The following is a 7,266-nucleotide window of genomic DNA, read 5'->3' as shown; positions in this document are numbered from 1 at the left end:
TAAACTAAGATAATTGGTGCAGAAATTCACTTCTGGGGCCCACTTGGTGTGTGCTGGGGCTGAGACTAAAGCTTTCCACGTGCAAAGGCCTTTCTTGGCGTCAAACTTCAGGTTATGACGTGTTTTGGGCGTTCAACTCCGGATAATGACGTTTTTCTGGCGTTTAACTCCAGACAGCAGCATGAACTTGGCGTTTAACGCCAAGTTACGTCGTCTATCCTCGCTCAAAGTATGGACTGTTATATATTGCTGGAAAGCCCTGGATGTCTACTTTCCAACGCCGTTGAGAGCGCGCCAATTGGACTCCTGTAGCTCCAGAAAATCCATTTCGAGTGCAGGGAGGTCAGGATCCAACAGCATCAGCAGTCCTTTTTCAGCCTAAGTCAGATTTTTGCTCAGCTCCCTCAATTTCAATCAGAAAATACCTGAAATCATAGAAAAACACATAAACTCATAGTAAAGTCCAGAAATATGATTTTTGCCTAAAAACTAATATTATTTTACTAAAAACTAACTAAAACATACTAAAATCTACATGAAATTACCCCCAAAAAGCGTATAAAATATCTGCTCATCAGATATACTCAGTCAAATTGCAAAGATCTTTATATGGTCTAAAGCAATCTGGACGAATATGGTATAATCATCTTACTGAGTATCTGGCCAAAAACGGATTTAAGAATAATGATATTTGTCCATGTGTTTTTATAAAGAAAACTGCATCTGGATTCATTATAATTGCTGTGTACGTTGATGATTTAAATATCATTGGAACTCTTGAAGAGATTCCAACAATTATAAAAACTCTGAAAGAAGAGTTTGAAATGAAAGATCTTGGAAGTACTAAATTTTGTCTCGGCCTGCAGATCGAGCATACAAAAAATGGGATCTTTATTCATTAAGCAACATACACAGAGAAGATCTTGAAAATGTTTTATATGGATAAGTCACATCCCTTGAGTACCTCAATGATCGTAAGATCTTTGGATGTGGAAAATAATCAATTCCGTCCTAAAGAAGAGAATGAAGATATCCTTGGTCTTGAAGTACCATATCTTAGTGCCATTGGAGCGCTAATGTATCTTGCTAATAATACACGACCTGATATATCATTTGCTGTGAATTTACTAGCAAGGTATAGTTCCTCTCCAACCAGAAGACATTGGAGTGGAATCAAGCAAATCTTTCGATGTCTTCGTGGAATGGTTGATATGGGATTGTTTTATCCCTATGGATCCAAGTCACAACTAGTTGGCTATGCAGATGCTGGCTACTTGTCTGATCCACATAAAGGGAGATCTCAAACAGGACACCTATTTACATATGGCGGAACAGCTATATTGTGGAGGTCCACAAAACAGACGATTGCTGCAACATCCTCTAATCATGCCGAAATACTAGCAATTCATGAAGCAAGTCGCAAGTGTTTTTGGCACAGGAGTTTGATCCAATATATTCTGTCATCATGTGGACTGATTAATCATAAGATAGCTCCAACTATCCTGTTTGAAGATAATGCAGCATGCATTGCTCAACTTAAGGGTGGATACATCAAAAGTGATAGAACAAATCATATTTCTCCCAAATTCTTCTTCACTCATGATCTTCAAAATCAAGGAACAATTGATATCCAACAAATCCGTTTGAGTGATAATCTGGCAGATTTATTTACAAAGTCACTCCCAAAATCTTCCTTTGAAAGATTGGTACATATGAGATTGGGATGCGTCGATTTCGAAATGTTAAATGATGTCGACACGAGGGGGATACTGTACTCTTTTTTCCTTGGTCAGATTTTTTCCATTGGATTTTTCTTGACAAGGTTTTTTAATGAGGCAGTCCCCGTCACAAAGGATATTGTACTCTTTTTCTTTCACTAAGGTTTTTTCTCACTGGATTTTTCTTTAGTAAGGTTTTAACGAGGCATAATCCTAAATGGTCATCCAAAGGGGAGTGCTGTGATAAGAATGAAGGATGTGGATGCCCATTTCCAAGAGAATCATATTAAATGAAGGTTGAAAAACAAACCCTTCATGCATGTACAAATAGGACATGATCTGAAGCCATATATACACACACAATCAATAAAAATTTCCTCTCTTTCTTTATTCTCTACAAATAGTTTCTCTCTCTCTTTCTTTTGTTACTACTTATAAATATATGAATAATTTCTATTGAACAAATTATATTAATACTAGAGTCTTTTATTTACATATCTTTATTTTATATTTAGTATATCTTTTATTTATTTTATAACACAGATTAATTCTTTGTCTTGTAATTATTTATAAAAAGACGAAAATAACCCTTCAGTCATAAAGTAAAAGGACAAGAAGGTAACATAGGTAGTTTAAACCTTGAAGAAACCTGCACTGTACAGTGAAGCCATGTGCAGAAAATTTATTTTATTTTTATTTATTATAAGTTATATCGTTTGTGAAATCTCATAAAAAAGAGAATTTTGTTTAGAAGAAAAGTAAAATTACTTGCAATAATTTGATGTAAACATATAAAAATAACAAATGTTTTAAAAGAAACAACACTTGTTTATATTTCAAAAATTATATATATATCATGTTATTGTATATTGATTAAATAATTATGTATTTATTTTATATATTTTTCTAAATTTGAGAAGTTATGATTTATATAATTGATACATTGATTTTAATTGAATCTTATTTCATACATGATATATCAAATAATTTAATTTTTTAGTAAACATTTTTCTTTTAAATGTATCTAAATATGTTTAAAATTTAATAAAAATACTTTATTATTTTAAAAAGTGTTTTTTCACCAAAAAAAAATCTAATTCAAATAAATACTTTTTTGAGTAATACTACACATCCAAATATTTTTATGAACCAAGTCTAACTAAATTAAATTATAAGACTTGGAATATATTAGCTATAACTGATTTTTGTTATGTTAAACTAACTTGATTATACTTGATTAATAAAAATATTTGGTTGTATAGTATTATTTTATTTTATTTTTCTTTAGGTTATTCAATGTATTTAATGTTAATATTATTTCTCTTTAATAAGTATAGATGAACTAAAAAGATAATCTTACTTGCTTTATATATAATGACTTTTTTAATTCTTTTTTATATAATAGTATTTAAATATAGCATGGACATTTCGCTTTAAAAAAAAATATTTTTTATAATATTAAAATTTGTCTTTTACTATATTATTTTAAACAAGAAAAATAAAAAAAAATTGATGATAAATATTAAATATATCTCTACAATTAAAAATGATTTTTTTTCCATTCTTTGTAAATTTTCTATTTCTTTGATTTTGTTTATCTATTTATTTATAATATATTAAAGGTGAAACTAAATATTATTATCTTGAAAAACTAACACATAATATAAGTAAAAATGATTGCACATACATCTTAATAGTAAAATTGATATATTTTTTATTTAATATTTTTTTCGTCCATCTATCTTTAATTTACTAACATTAATTAAGATCCTTTTCGTTTCGTTTACTTTTCTTAATTATCATAGGGTATGAAAAAAATATTAATAATAATACTTATTGCAATATAAATTAAAAGATGATTATTCTAAACAGATTCTAAAAAATCACAACAAAAAAGTTCATATGTACTCATTTATTTCTTTGATAAGAATTATCATTATTTTTTAAAATGTTAAACTAAATTTTATTATAAAATAAAATAGGAAAAATAACTCAAACAAAAAAATATTGATTTAGAACAATTATGATTCTAAAATTTTTTATCTAATCAATTATAAGTAGGATAAGTAATTATCTTTAACTACTTACAAGTGTAAACAATTAGTTAATAAAATAAAAAAGATTTAATATTTATTTTTAATTTTTTTATTAAATGGTTCTTATATACAAAAAAATTAATTTATTATAGCTTTACAAAATTCGTGAGTTTATAATTCTAGTTATTTTTTAAATTTGTCTACGATTTGGTTTGGTAAAATTGTTTGAAGAGGTGTTTGTGATTTTTAAAAGCATAAACTCTTCATTTTATATTTGGTAAATCAAAAAGAGTATGTGCTTGTGTTTGCAACTTTTAAAAGATCGAGATACTTTTTTGAAAACAACTAAAGTAAAACTTTTTAAAGTTGGCTTATACTTTTTCAAATTTAAAAGTCTAATATAACCTCATATATTAACGAATTTTTAAATTTAACGCTTAAATTTATGTCTTTTATAGTATTTTTAAATTTTAAAAGTTATTTTACTAAATATAATTGTTATTACTTATATTTATTAAAGGTCATTTTTAATTTGATTTACCAAACATAAATGTTACACTTTTTTAAAAAACTATCTTTTAAAAACTAACTTTTATAAATTATTTTTAAAAAGTAAAAATTTTAATGAACTAAGCCTACATATATCTTTCACCAATAATGACTTAATATTTTATTTTTTTAATAAATATTTTTCTCCAATAACGTTAGCTATGCACAAAATTTATTATTTATTTTTTCTATTAACTCTTATTATTTATCTATTGTCAATTTTTAAGTTATTTTTTGATAAATTCTGATCATAAAATTATCTATACTACTATCCTATATCATAATTTAGTTAACAAGCTAAGAACGATGAGATTAGCTTTTTTTCCTAAGGTTTATCATTAATTAATTTATTGAAAAAGATTTTAATAAATTTATTTTTTTAATTAATAAATATCAGATAAAATTAATTTATTGTGAAATTTTATTTCATCCTTAAAAATTTAGCACATTGAATTTAATATTTATACTTTGAAATGAGTTTAGTTGATAAAATTAAAATATAAATAATATTATTCTTGCACAAATTTTTATTAATATTATTACAGTAGTATTTACTTGAGCAATTAAATTTAGTTTATACTAGTATTAAAATTGTCTTATTTATTGTTCTATTCATTTAAAAAATATATATTTTTAACTTATTTTACATTCAATTAATTAAATTAAAAATATATTTAGTGACAATTTCATCAATATATCATTTTTCTTTATTTTTTTCCAATGAACCAAATTAATAATACTTACCTTATTAGTAGAGTATTATTTTCTATTAAGTAAATATGTAAGCTCATTTTTTATAAAAGAATAGAAATTTTTACAATAAAAATCATCAGCCTAACTCACCTAATGATGTGTTTTAAATATATCTACCTAAACTAGTTTGAAGCTAATTTGGACAAAAAAGACATTTTCAAATCAATTAAACTGTCCAAAAGATGTAACGGTTGCATGTCTACCATACAATTTCTGTGTGAATGTCTACAAAATTTTCTTTTCTTAAATCTAGACCATTTGTATTTTTTTATATTAAATCTGATTGGTTACAAACAATTGAATAGTCATATTCCAAAAAGTACACTGAAACATGTGAAAAGCTTCCCATCTTATAAGCATTTTTTGGGTCACTATAACTTGGAAATTGTTTTGCCCCGTAGTTTATTTATATTCAAAGCAACTACTCTAATGAAGATGTCAAAAACATCTTCTCATTATGATTTTTATTTAAGAAGTATAATTTATTTGTTTAACTACACTTTAAATAAAGGTACCACTTTTATAACATATAAAAAATTAAATCTTATAATTTATCATTCAATAGTCAAAATAAAGTATCTTCACACGATAACAATTATAAAATCTTTATTGGAGTAGAATCATATTCAAATGAGATTTTTTTATGTTACAAAAAATATAATTAATTTTTAATTAAAATATTATTTTGGTCCCTAATGTTTAGACCAGGCCCTATTGTAACTAGCATTTTAAACGTCTTATTTTAGTTTCAAATTTTCTATTTTAATCTCAAAAAATTTTAAATGTGTCCAATTTTGTCGCATAATTAAATTTGACACGAACGATTAGCAAATTAAAGAGCCAATAATATTTGATTTTGGTACACAAGTAAAAGTTTTTCCTTGATTCTGGAAAGTTGATAATTGATTAATAGAATTTGAATTTTTTTTACAAGAAAAAAATCAACAAGTATTATAAGAAGGTTTTCGTTATATTTTTTTAGCACACAAAAAAATATATGACTTAGCAATAATGTTGTTAACATCCATATTAGTCATTCTATTAATTATTCGTGTCAAATTCAAGAATAGAATAATATTAAACCCATTTAAAATTTTTTGGAACAAAAGTACAACATTTAAAATTAATGACCAAATTAAAATTTGACTCAAATATTAGAAACTAAAATACTATTATTTTACCCTTAATTTTAAATACTTATTGTTACGGATCCGGCCCCGGACCCATGACCAAAGCCCGAACCTGGCTTACCGGGTCAACCCATCTCATCTTTCTAGAAGGCCCCGAATCGGCCCTCTAGATCTTCTAACTAACTTTCGAATTCAAACATCTCCCTTATCTTAAGCAAATAAGATAAGATAAGATTATCACCATCACCTATAAAGGGAGGACCCAGGTCCCTCCAGGTAATCATTCATTCCTCACACCTTATACCTCTTAGATCCATTCTGACTTGAGCGTCGGAGTGTCTTTGCAGGTACCTCCCCTCCGCTCCATCTGGGCCATCCAACGTCCGATCCAACTCGCAGGTTCCCGATCCTCCTCAACACATATCAGAAGCATTCTGTACATTGGCGCCGTCTGTGGGGACTTGCGACAGTCGAAACAGATGGAGGGTATCTTGGACGAAAATCCATCAAGCCAAGACAACTCCAGACCACGTCATCCGACCCCAGAGCAACAGGCGGTCATAAACCAAGCCCGGATAGCCAGCACCATCCACCGCACAAACGGGCACATGATCGCAGATCCACAACACCCCGAGAAAACAAGGGACAAAGCGACGCAGATCATTCAGGATCTCTGCCTCCGAGTCCAGGAACTTGAAGGTAAACTGACCGACAAAGGAAAATACGCCAACGAACACGGAAGCCAGGCAACGTCCAGGCCACGGTCCTACCGCGGAAGGTCGCCAACCCGGCAACACGATAGAAGAGATGATCGTAGCACCTCACGCAACCACCGACACGAGAAATCGCCAGAGCGGCGACACAGCAAAAACCACCACCGCAGCGCATCCCACGATCTGAGCCGTCAGCACGACTCGGACGAAGAACCGAGACGACGACACACCAAGCGTACAAGAGACGACCACATCATAATGGGAGCCACGCCCTTCACAGAAAGAATCTTAAAAGCGAAACTCCCCAGAGGCTTCGACAAACCCACCGACATGAAGTACGATGGAACTAAAGACCCTCAAGAACACC

Source organism: Arachis duranensis, chromosome 4, assembly GCF_000817695.3.
Source record: "Arachis duranensis cultivar V14167 chromosome 4, aradu.V14167.gnm2.J7QH, whole genome shotgun sequence".
Classification (NCBI taxonomy): domain Eukaryota; kingdom Viridiplantae; phylum Streptophyta; class Magnoliopsida; order Fabales; family Fabaceae; genus Arachis; species Arachis duranensis.
This window is presented reverse-complemented; position numbering follows the sequence as displayed.